The sequence below is a fragment of the Mus musculus genome, chromosome 9, assembly GCF_000001635.26.
Source record: "Mus musculus strain C57BL/6J chromosome 9, GRCm38.p6 C57BL/6J".
In the NCBI taxonomy this organism is placed as follows: domain Eukaryota; kingdom Metazoa; phylum Chordata; class Mammalia; order Rodentia; family Muridae; genus Mus; species Mus musculus.
The window spans coordinates 68,914,363-68,927,103 of NC_000075.6; the positions used below are offsets into that span (position 1 = coordinate 68,914,363).

At 44.2% G+C, this 12,741-nt stretch overlaps 1 protein-coding gene and 1 long non-coding RNA gene across 2 annotated transcripts in view; both read left to right on the plus strand.

Moving 5' to 3' along the window:
* Positions 1–9,604, plus strand: part of Gm31262 — a 100,599-nt gene extending 90,995 nt beyond the window's left edge. Inside the window, exons 1-2 of the long non-coding RNA XR_379583.4 lie at positions 1–1,437; positions 2,686–9,604. The exon at positions 1–1,437 is cut by the window's left edge and continues 90,995 nt beyond it. This is a non-coding gene — a long non-coding RNA (predicted gene, 31262). The remainder of the gene's footprint in view (positions 1,438–2,685) is intronic.
* Positions 1–12,741, plus strand: part of Rora (RAR-related orphan receptor alpha) — a 734,843-nt gene that overhangs the window by 260,959 nt on the left and 461,143 nt on the right. The gene's annotated exons all lie outside the window — the stretch shown is intronic.

The following is a 12,741-nucleotide window of genomic DNA, read 5'->3' on the forward strand; positions in this document are numbered from 1 at the left end:
CAGAGCCCTGGAAAACCTTCGTCAGAGGAGGAAGGACACAGAGGGACTGAAGTCACTCAGACGTCTCTTGGAAGCCAACTGTACTGCAGACTAGCTTTGCAGCCATAGGAAAGTTGCTAAAAACTTGTTGGCTCTGCTTTCCCAGTCCCTGAAGTGAGGTAATTCTGTTTTTCAAGGGAGAGGGGTGTATCATAGACTATTGGTAGTGAAAATATGGAACAAGGGGAGAGAGCGCTACTTTCAAATAGGTGCTAATCCCACTTCGCTCTTGCCTCTCCAGTCAGTCCTTCAAGTGAAGAGTAAGTAGTCATTTGATACTAGTCTTTGACCTTAAGCCACTCACTGATGAACCTTCCCCTTTACTGACCTGGCCAAGTGGGCCCAGTCAAAGGATCTTGTTACAGGAGAGATGGAGCTAAGTACCTCCTTGCTGCTAACCAAGGCTGAGACCCACACCTGTCTGCCAGTCTCTCCAGCAAGAAGTCATAATGATCAAATTGCATTATTGCTGCTGGGTTTTGTAGCCTGTACAGCATGTTAACATCAACACGGAGATGGTATCAGAGGGCACTTTGGGTAACTTGGAGGAAGAGGAGGAAGAGGAGGAGGAGGAGGAGGAGCCAGAGCAGACCACACTAGGAACAGAGGAATGGGAAGGAATCCAACCAAACAGTACTGCAAGCCTGCCACCTCCCAGGAAGCTGGCAGTCCAAACCTTGAGTGATACTGGCTTCCTTCCCACTGCCAGCCAGAAGTGGCTATGGATTGCAGGTTCACAGGGGAGTATTATGAACCTCTTTAGATACCTTCCAAATGAAACCATTTTCAATCATGTACCTCCACAGTCACACCTTCATTCTTCTTCATGGCTGATATTTTTTGTTGCTGTTGTGTTTGGACAGGGTCTCGGGTGACCCAGGCTTGCCTCAAACTTGCGATTTATGAATATGATCCAACTACCTCCACTTCCTAAGTTCTAGGATTACAGATGTAAACTATCACCCCTGGTTTGTGTAGACTTGGGAAATAGCCCAACACTTCTGCATGCTGAGTAAGCACGCCCTAACTGAGCTACATCCTCAGCCCATAGGTGATATTTCTGTATAATCTCTTATGCCCCACACTTCTGTCACAATTCAGAAATGGCTGCTCCATTACTCCAGATCCTATGTCAGACCATTGTAGTCTAGATTCTAACTCCCGTGTCCCATTGCAGTTTAGAATACAGACTTTAGAATGAGCCACTACCCATCTACTGACTGTACAATCTGGGGGCAAGCCATTGAACCCATGGAAGCTTCCACTTCTTCAGAATGGGAGTAGGGCATCACCGGGTTTGTCTTGGAGCTTGGAAAGTTGAGGTCCTGAGTGACATGCATCTGAGCCTCTGGATCAAAGAATGACTACAACTGATGTCAGACAAGTGGGAACGCGAAGGTGAGCTGCATCCTCTCAAACTACTTCCCTTCAAGAAACCCTCTCTTCCCGTCCTCTCAAGCCACACTGATTTCTGCAGCCCACAGCGATGCTGTGTTTGCAACCTCATGCAGGTGCTCAGCTTCCTTTGAGCTTGAATCTCCCCTACTGCCGACCACTGTCTTGTCCTTTATCTCTGGCTGCAACTTCTGGATGACTCGTACACTTTTGTGGATGTGACTGTAAGTCCTCCCAGAGAGGACTGTGATCCCATTGTGACCTTTATGGTAAGGATTGAAATCCTTGGCTCCCGAAGGCTGCGGTTTCGCAGAGAACATCAGCATTCATTTTCAGACAGATGGATGTTATGTCAAGTCAGGACAGTGCAGAAACAGCCAGAATAAAGCTAGGAGGTGCAGAACAATCCAGCCCTATCTCCAGAGCTTCAGGGCCCCAGGCATTGGGCCCCCAGGATGCTCTCAGGAGGATGCTCTCAGAGAACAGCTTCCCTAATCAGTGCATCCCTTTTTGGACCAGGTAGCGATGGTTTAAGATGGGTTCAGGATTTTCCGTGCTGCCAAAGACCTTCTGGGTCACTGATTTTCACCTCAAATATTGAAGTGGAAAAAACATTTCCGTCCCCCTGCACTGACCCCTTGTTCGTCTGGCAGCTAGAAAGGTAAGGGCAGGATGAATTAAAGGCTGTCTTAGACAAGGAGGAAAGGCTATAGAGACAGTCCCCCTGCCAGGTCATTTTCTAGCCAGGACAGGAAATGCTGAACTTCTTTGGCTGTTGGGTGGAGGTGCTAGAAATATAATCATTTCAACTGTGATAATTGAAGGCATCAAAGAAGAAAACCCTGTTTGGAAAAAAAAAAAGAATTCAGAAAAGCAACTCAGAGCATCCCTCTCTCCCTGCTCCAGCCTCTTCTTGGGCACAGTAAGAAGAAAGCTGCACTTGGTCAGCACCTTAGTACCCCTCCCTGTCCTTGCTGCATATGCCCTTTCTTTGTGTATACCAGTGAAATATGAGGGGGTGGTATCCATTATTGTTTGGGGGCTGGGACCCCAGTGAGAGCTTTGTACTCTTCCATCAGTTACAGGTCTGTGTCTTGTTACACAGCTCATAGTGTTAGCATGTGTTCAGACTGGCTTGTGCCAACAGTTCTCAGGGCTGCTGGCAACTGGCCCAGGTTGACAATATATATCTGCAGATGAAACCATTAAGCCATAATGGCTTCTTTCTCTCCTTCTTCTTCCCTCCCTTAGCCCATTCATAGCCAAGACACTCGCTGGAAGAAGCTTTGGCTTCCTTCACATCTTGGGTCCCTTCATATCTAGGGCCAAAGTAGCCATGGACTTACCTTTGTGACAAGATAAAAAGAATTGTTTTTTAGTCTATCATTATACCTTGGAGAAATAAACACTTTTTTTCAATACTTATAGATCTTTTACATTTTCTTCTCATATTAATGTAACCCATATTGCTCTCTTTCTGGCTACTCTTGCCTCAGCCTTTCCAGTGCCAAGATTATACATGTATGCCACCACACTTGGTTGTTTCCTTGTTGAATCTGACTTCAAGCATCTACCTTGTCTGTGGCTTCCATGTAGGGAGCCATAGATGTAAGATCAAACTCTCCCATGAACATGTTATGATGATGTTTCTGGCCCAGTGCAGGGCACTGTAGCAGCAAGTTATGCAAATCATTTGTCTGGTCTTTGAGTTCATGTGTCCGTCAGTCCATTTAGAATTCACACATGAATATTAGCATGGCACAGCATGGGAGAAGAAATGGGACTCAGGGGAGGTATAGCAGAGTCCAGGGCAGGAATACCAAGGACTCTGAGAATACACTTCCTGAAGGAAATGGGATTTGTGTGCAACACTGAAGGAATGATCACATAGAGGAAGAAGAAGATGAGTAAAACCTCTGTAAAGGGGCTCTTAGGGATGGAGACTCAAGACAGATGGCCTTGGCTGCTGTCCCAGCTTTGCTAATTCCCAACAATCTCTGTGATCTTGGGCAAATCACTACCCTCTTGTCCTCCAGTTTCCCCAGTAGTAAACTGGGAAAGAACAATAGTATCTGTCTGATAGATTGCTCCAAAGCTGCGTCAAACATGTGCTGCAAGACACACAGCTAAAAAAGCAACGTCATTACTGTGGTGGAGAGCACAAAGAAGTCAAAGAGTAGAACCTTCTAGAATGAAGAGGCTGCACTGAAAGCTAGAAGGCATACAGGGATTCCAGCCATTGGGCAGTCATATGAAACTGCCAGATAAGACTGCCGTTGGTGAAGCAGGAAAGATGGGATTGTTTTCTAAGGGTGAGATGTGTAAATATAGCCATTCTATTGCTATGTTAAAACACCATGGCCAAAGCAACCTATAAAAGAAAGCATTGAATTGGGCTTTCATTTTCAGAGGGTTAGAGTCAACAATGGCAGAGCAAAGGCACGGTGGCAGGAAGAACTGAGGGCTCTTATCTAGATCCACAAGTGGGAAGCAGAGAGGGGAGATCACACTGTGAATGGAGTGAGTCTTTTAGAATAGCAAACCCTGCTCCCAGTTGCATATCTCCTTCAGTCCCACAGATTCTAATCCTTCTCAAACAGTTCCACCAATTGGGGAACAAGTATTCAAATATGAGCCCATGGAGGCTATTTTCCTTTGAACCATCATACAAGGCTATAATAATAATAATAATAAATGGATTTTAAGGGAAAATTTGTATAGTAGCCATTCTTCTCTTGGTTCCCTCAATCTCCATTTCCTGCCCACAAAATAGGCAGCCATCTAACTAGTTATTCCAATGGAGCAAAGTCTATCTATCTATCTATCTATCTATCTATCTATCTATCTATCTATCCATCCATCCATTTATTTGATATGGGGTCTCAACTAGGAAATATCCATCTGATAGAATGATTCAAACAGTTCTTGCAAGACATGTAGGTAGCTGCTCTCTACAGAGCAATACCATTAGTCTGGAACTCTTTATGTAGCTCTGGCTCACCTTGAACTCACAGAGATTCCCCTGCCTCTGCCTCCCTCCTGAGTGCTGGGATTTAAGGTAAATTCTGAGAATGTATTTCATTTTTAATTAGATGGGCAAGTGTGTGATGGAGATGGTGGATACTTAGTGTGTAGTGGCATCCCCCACTCTTTACTAAGAGGAGTACCCAGCCGTGGGGCTAGCCCCAAGAGGATGGGTAAAGTAATTGGTTCCTTTCATTGCTCTAGAAAAGGAGGACCGGGAGCATCATGCTCTACACCTGTATTGGCTACAAGCCAATGAATTTATCTCGAATGTGTTTCTATAGACCAGGAAGGGAATGGAGATTTCCCTATCTTTTTTTTTTTTTTTTTTTTTTTTTTTTTGGTTTTTCGAGACAGGGTTTCTCTGTATAGCCCTGGCTGTCCTGGAACTCACTTTGTAGACCAGGCTGGCCTCGAACTCAGAAATCCACCTGCCTCTGCCTCCCAAGTGCTGGGATTAAAGGCGTGCGCCACCACGCCCGGCCGGGAATGGAGATTTCATAGGTTCTTAATAGTGGTTGGTGGGAGGTAAGGTCAGTTAGATGAACAAATTGGAAAGAATTGTCTACAACGCCAGGCATTTCTCAGCTTCAGGCATTTCTCTGCTCATCTCCCTTCACTTAGGAGATCTTTGGAGGACATTTTTACATTCTTTTACTGGTTAGGGAAAGTGTGGCTCTTCTCAAATGGACCTTGCAACTCAGCCAGTCCTCAGCAGAGGGAAGCTGAAGTATTGATGACAGAGTTGTTAAAGAGTGTGTTTAACAAACACAACAGTTCCTGCACCAACCTGCATGGTAAGATGAGCCCCTTTGCCGAAGCATTATGGGATGGGATAGCAGGAGGAACCTTTACCATGACTTTATCCTCTGTTCCTTAAAATGTGTTCTACTAGTTCCCCAAGATGCTTAAAGGCGTTACAAGTCATGGTCCACCCAACGTAGAAGTGATGGTTTGAAGAATACTGACAAGTCTGTCTGGATTTTTTGGTCTTTAATATGCTGTCATCAGCACCGTGGCAGTTCAGAAAAGGGATTAATTATAAATTGTATGGGACAAGATACAGTATTGTTTATTTTTTAACATTTTTATATTAAGGCTTGTGGCAACACAGGTATTCTGTGGAGGTCTAGGCCCTTACTGTATAGCTAAAACACATGGGACAAAGGCACTGGGGTTCAAGGTTAGACTGGAGCTGCCCCAAGCCATTCTTTCAGAACTCCAGAGTTCACCTCATAGAGGCTGTGGCACCGTTTAACTTAACTATGGTTGGATGTTTCATGGTAATGATTTATTTTTATTTTTTATTTATTTATTTTTTTGCATCTGACCTCTTTGGATCAGCCTATCTCTTTGTTATTCTTCTTGTTATACAAAGCCATGTGACTTTGGAATATGTAATGTATTTAATATACTACGACCTCTGTCCAGTAGAGTAAAAGGAAGAGAAAATGGTCTCTGTCCCTTTTTATGTTATACAATTTGTCCTGTAGAAATGACTTCCATGCAAAATTGGAATTCTGATTTTTGCAATCTCAATGATTCCATACAAAGGACTGAGAAGGTGGCTTTGTTAGTAAAATACTTGCATTGCTTTGCAAATATGGGAACCTGAGTTTGTTGGATCTCCAGAACCTATGTGATTTAAAAAAAAAAAGGGTGTTGTGGTGCATGCCTGTGTCAGCCCTGGGCAGCAGCAGACAGAGGGTTCCTAGGGTCATTGGCTAGCTAACCTCCCCTAATCAATGAGTTTCAGGCCAGGGAGAAACACTGTCTGGAAGGAAGGGAGGAAGGGAGGGGTAAAGGAGAAAGAAAACAAACAAACAAGCAAACAAGGAGTTAGAGAGATGGCTCAGTGCTTAAGAGCTTTAGCTTCTCTTGCAGAGAACTTGGTTCAGTTCCCAACACCTTCATGATTCTTCACAACTGTCTGTATTTCAAGTTCCAGATGATCCAAAACCTTCTTGGTCCCCTTGGGGACCACACACATTCAGTACACAAACACATATACAGCCCCTCACACATAAACAGGAACACTTTTAATCTTAAAAAAAAGTTAGGATGATTATGACTGAGGAGTGATAGCTGAGTTTGTATTCTGGCCCACAGAGCCGAGTTTGTATGTTTGCACCCACATGTACACAAGATCTCCATGTGTTATTGGCCTGGGAATGCATCCATAGGGCCTATGGGTGAGGCAAATATCAGTAAACATATTTACAGGTGTAGGTGATATTTGAAGAATTTTGATGTTCTTGTTGGAAGGTTATTGGGAGCTTTGATTCTTAGCTCCCTAGTTTAAAAGCACCAGGGCTGTTTTATCTCTGAGCTCTGTCGCTATTCAAATCTGCTAAGTGGAGATCTAGCTGGTGTCATAGCCTGGCTCACAATCGGGAACCTTCCCCTTACAATATGTTCCAAATAATGCACTCTGTGAACAGTAGACAAGTTTTTCCCAATGATAGCTCTGGCCGCCATGATTACTTATGCACAATTTTCTGCATAAGCATTTTAAATATGCTTTTTTGTCCTTATTTATTCCTCACAAATACAACAAACAACTGCTAAGTCTTAATCAACTGGCCTGGAGTAAGATAAATTGTTTCTGTGTGCCTCCGTTTCCTCATTGGTAAGATAAGGATGGCATTCTAGGATATTTGGGAATTCCCAGAGTGGATGGGAACATTTGGAATAATGGATTGAGCTAGCCTATAAAGGGCCTCTTAAGCATTTCCCAGTTGATATTTACTGCTAGAGGCAAAGTTTCTATTAGGTCCCATATTGCAGACTGCTCACCTTGCTCCTTCTCCACCAGCTGGCCAAACCAACTAGGTCATAAATAATGTTGTGGAGGGTCTTGGTGTTTGGTAGAGAGGTGATATGCTGAATCAGGTTCTGACTCCTGAATGACTCTGCAGGGAAGTTTCTCATCCAGATGAAATGGGATGTGGTCTTGTATGTACACAGGGCTCGGGCAATTTGAGTCTGCTGTTTAATCTGCCATGGACATCCTTTGTGTGAAGCCTCTGCTATCACCATTTAGGAGCATTAATATTTATCAAACATCGCCTGTAATGAGATGTGAGCCTTTGCCTACCGGAATTCTAGCTTAGATATTTAGATTTGCGTGTTTCCATAGTCAGGCTACTGAATAATTTATTAATCATGTTGGAGAAATAAAGTAGATGGATGATGTCAAGGAGTTGTTGAAAACGGATTTTTCTTTCTTTTTCACAGAGTCCTGGACTAGGAGGGGTGTTGTGGTTTGCGTGTGCAATGTCCTGCATGGGCTCACATCTTTGAACACTTGACCAAGTGCTGATACTGTTTGATAGGGTATAGAACATTGGGGCCAGGGGAGTGGCTGTCAGCAGGACACCGCTAGAGGTGGGCTTGAGGGCACCTAGCTTCACTTTCAATCCCCTGTCTGCCTCCTGACATCACTTAAACAAGCAGCAGTCATGTGTCCTGCTATAACCTCCTTGCTATGATAGACTCTTATCTCTGAAACTGAGCCAAAAGAAACCTCTCTTTGCTTGGTTTTCTTTTTTCTTTCAAGTATTCTGTCATAGCAGTGGGGAACATAACTGCCTTAATTAGGGTTGTATTGCTGTGAAGAGACACCAGGACCACTGCAACTCATATAAAGAAGACCTTTTAATTGGGGCTGGCTTAAGGATTCAGAGGTTTAGTCCATCAAGGTCATGATGGGAAACATGGCCAAGCACAGTAAACATGGTGCTGGAGAAGGAGCTGAGAGTTCTATGTCTTAATCTGCAGGCAGCAGCAGGAGACTGTCCCACTGGGCATAGATTGAGCACATATGATTTCAAATCCCATCGCCACAGTGACACACTTCCTCCAACAAGGCCACACCCACTCCAACAAAGGCTCACCCCCTGATAGTGCCACTCCCTATGGGCCAAGTATTCAAATACATGAGTCTGTAGAGCCATTCCTCTTCATACCACCACAGTAGCTAATACAGGATAGTGCTGGGGTGGACTTTTGAGGCAAATATATTTCATGGCTCTGTTTGAATACTAATCGTCCTTTACATAATAAATATTTTTTTACCCCTTAAGGGTAAGATTAGGCGTCCCTTTGCTCCCCTTGGTCTCTTTCCCTTGAAGCACTGAGCTCTTGGCTTGCCTGCCTCTCAACCACCATAGGTCCCTTAGTCTAGAATTACCAGTGTGACTTGTTCCCCTCACTGAAGCAGAGTGTCTGTCACATAGTAGGTCTTCCATAAGGATCTGTCGCACAGAAGGTCTTCCATAATCTACTTACAGGAATGAAATTAAATGCTGGGCCCCTAGGCCTCATGTTGCCTTATGCAGCCACAGAGGTGCACCATGTGGTGCGACTCAGGGAATCAGCTAATGAGGCCTCCTGCTTCCCGGAGCTCTTCCGTGCAGAAGAGAGATGACAGCGACAATGGAGTCCTCACCTGCCTTGCTTGGCAATGTTCCTAAATGCGGCTGTTGAGACAATGTTAGTCTTTTCTCTGCACTGCCAGTGTGAGCTGAATTCACATTTTTTTTAAAGGCACTCTTGTAGCCCCCACAATCTATTTCGGTCTATTGCTGTAATTGGCACATTATAATAATGCCTGCTTGAATTTGTATCACTGTACAGTCATTGCTCACTCTACATATCTGTCTCTCCCACTCTCCTGATCGTTTCTGACTCACTTCTGTTTAGCGCACTGCCTGACACGGTGGAGGCACGCTGCCAACAGGGTATGGATCAATGAGGGTGTGCATGCGTGAATGGCGGCATGGGTGAGCTATGTGATGCTTGCCCCCCACTCCCCCTGCCCCCGCCCCAGCACTCCCACAGCTGCACTGAGAAGCAGATAGAACCGGAATTATGATCCCATTTCACAGGTGTACAAACTGGCCCGTCAGGAAAGTTGGAGAACTTGCTCACGACTTCAAAGTTCATAGAGAACAGAACCAGGACTCACACTCACACCCCTCAGAGCTTGCGCTGTGTCCCTAACTCATAGTTACTGCTCTGGTTTAAAGTAGACTAGATAAAACTTAGATAATTAAAGGGACGTGAGACCCATTGAGTCATTCTGTCCAGTGCAGCATTTAAAAATGTCAGCTACTATTTTTTCTAAAAAAAAAAAAAAAAAAAACCAAACCAAACAACTTTTAAGATTTTAATTTGTGAATGTGTATTATGCCTACACAGAGATCAGAAGAGAGCAACAGATCCTCTGGAGCTGAAGTTACAGGCAGTTGGGAACTGCCCAGTTTGATGCTGGAACTACACTCTGGTTCTCCAGAGAGCAGCATGTGCTCCTAACCACTAAGATACCTCTCTGGCCCTAGTGCCTACTATTCATGGAGTTCTTCAGACCAGTGCTCAGAGGTGCCAGACACTGTGAACAAGTCGTCCCAGTAAACTAACACAACAAAGTGGCTGTTGTTAACTTTGATCTGACATATGAGAAAGCCAAGGTATTGGAGGCCCAGTGACTGGGGCATGGCCAGAGGGCTTGTTCACGACACATGGGCAATTTGAACTCAGGTCCTTGGAGTTCAAAGCCCCTACTTTAAACCACCAAGCTTTGTCTTCTCCCATGAAAGACAGGCTTCCTTTGAAATTGTCATACTTTCCTATCAGGTCAGAGCTCGGAGCCATTTTTGACCTTGGGCAAATGATCAAACGTACCCGGGCCTCTTCTGATTTCTGATTTGTAAAACAAAGAAATTAATATCTACCCTTTGGGATTACTGTGTGGATTAAATGTTGCTCTGTGAAGAATGTGCTCGGTAAGTTATGAAGCGTTCTACAAATGCACATTATTACTGCTCCATGAAAAAGTAACAAGCCATTGTAATAATAATTTGATTGAATGAGCTCTTATTGAGTTGATACTGTGGGCCAGGAGTGATCAAAATAAGAGAAATAATTTTATTCACCTCTGAGCACCATGCTATTAAATTTCCAGCCAGAGACTCGGCTCGCCCTGTTTCTTTTCTGTTACCAGCCTGCTGGGGAAATTACCTAACAAGAAAGGCAACAAAATAAGCTAAAGCAATCTTGTTTAAAATTGTGCCCGATTACAATGTTGTTTATTATTTTGTAACTGTTTCAATAATACAGCATCCTGCTCATGAGCGGTTCTGCCATTATTGCAATTTTTTTCTCTTCCTCTGACCTCTTTGGGCAGCCTAAGTCTAAACTGTCTTTTTCTCTGGGGGAAAAAAATGAAGAAGGGCTGAAAACAAGTTCAAAAGCTATAGACACTGTACAACCACCATATGCTGAATGCTGTGTTTGTGTGTGTGTGTGTGTGTGTGTGTGTGTGTGTGTGTGTGTGTGTTAATAAACTATCTTATTTAATAATGTTTGGTTATTCATTTAGGACCTGGAGGGCATCATCCTGAGTGTGGTAACCCAATCACAAAAGAACTCACATGATATGTACTCACTGATAAGTGGATATTAGCCCAGAAACTTAGAATACCCAAGATATAAGATACAATTTGAGAAACACATGAAACTCAAGAAGAACAAAGACTAAAGTGTGGACACTTTGCCCCTTCTTAGAATTGGGAACAAAACACCCATGAAGGAGTTACAGAGACAAAGTTTGGAGCTGAGACAAAAGGATGGACCATCTAGAGACTGCCACATCCGGGGATCCATCCCATAATCAGCCTCCAAACGCTGACACCATTGCATACACTAGCAAGATTTTGCTGAAAGGGCCCTGATATAGCTCTCTCTTATGAGACTATGCCGGGGCCTAGCAAACACAGAAGTGGATGATCACAGTCAGCTATTGGATGGATTACAGGGCCCCCAATGGAGGAGCTAGAGAGAGTACCCAAGGAGCTAAAGAGATCTGCAACCCTATAGGTGGAACAACAATATGAACTAACCAGTACCCCCCAGAGCTCATGTCTCTAGCTGCATATGTATCAGAAGATGGCCTAGTCGGCCATCAGTGGAAAGAGAGGCCCATTGGTCATGCAAACTTTATATGCCTCAGTACAGCAGAATGACAAGGCAAAGAAGTGGGAGTGGGTGGGTAGGGGAGTGGGGGGGTATGGGGGACTTTTGGGATAGCATTGGAAATGTAAATGAGGAAAATACCTAATAAAAATATAAAATTTTTTTTTAAAAAATGAAAATTCAATAAATCTATAATACATACAAATTCAAATAGGTGTGTGTGCATACTTGTATAGGTCAAAGGTCAGCCTCAGTGTGTCACTCCTTATACCCCTTCCACTGTTTGTCTGAGACAGGATCTCTCACTAGCCTGAAACTGTATCCTCTAGGCTAGGCTGGCTGGCCAGAAGGCTCCAGGGATGTGCCTGTCTCTACCTCCCATCTCAGCATTCCTGGGATTATAATTTCAAAGTGACTTCCTGGCTTTTTGTGGATTCCAAGGATTCTACTCAGGCCCTCATGTTCATGAGGCAAGTGCTTTGACTAACCGGACCATCTTTCCAGCACTTGTTTTGTTTCTTTGGGACACAAGTCTGGCTGTGGAGACCAGGCTAACCTTGGCCTCACCATCCTCCTGCCTCATCCTCTGGAGTACTGGGATTGTAAGTATACACCCCCATCCACAGCTTTAAATTAGGATGGTTCTTTAAAAAGATATGAAACCCATATAAATACGTTAAGTCAAAGCAAGAGATAATTGGAGACACATCCCAGGTCCCCAGTTTGAGCTATAATTACACAGAGAATCCAAATCTGTCCTTACAAGCAGCTGCAAAGAGAAATGAAGGAGTCCCTGACACTCACCACCCGGCACGGGGTGTGGCGGTTGCTGAATGAGACCCAGCAAAGCCTGCACAGCTCAGAAGACAAGTCCTGCTTGGGATGGTGAAGAGGCAGGTTGGCACCGGAACAAGGAGGGTTAAAAAGATTTCTCCTGGATCATTTTCACAGCAAGATTCAACCCTTTGCTTAACTCCAGTAGAAACCCCACATAGGTCAGTGGGCCGTGGGTACTATACCCACTGGGCACCAAGCCAGAACTGTCCTCCCCAAACATACCTTCTTCTACTAGAAGGGCTCATCATACCCTGTAGAAGGATTCAAATTTAATGCTTATGTTTTGAGGAAGTTCCTCCTTAGAATATGCCCAGAGATGATGATGATGATGGTGGTGGTGGTGGTGGTGATGTTGATGATGATGGTGATCATTGTTTAGCTTAATCACCAGGGAAGCTGATACAGGAGGATGAGGCAAGTTCAAGATCAGCCTTGGTTACAGAGTGAGACCCCGTATGAGTTACTTGTCTT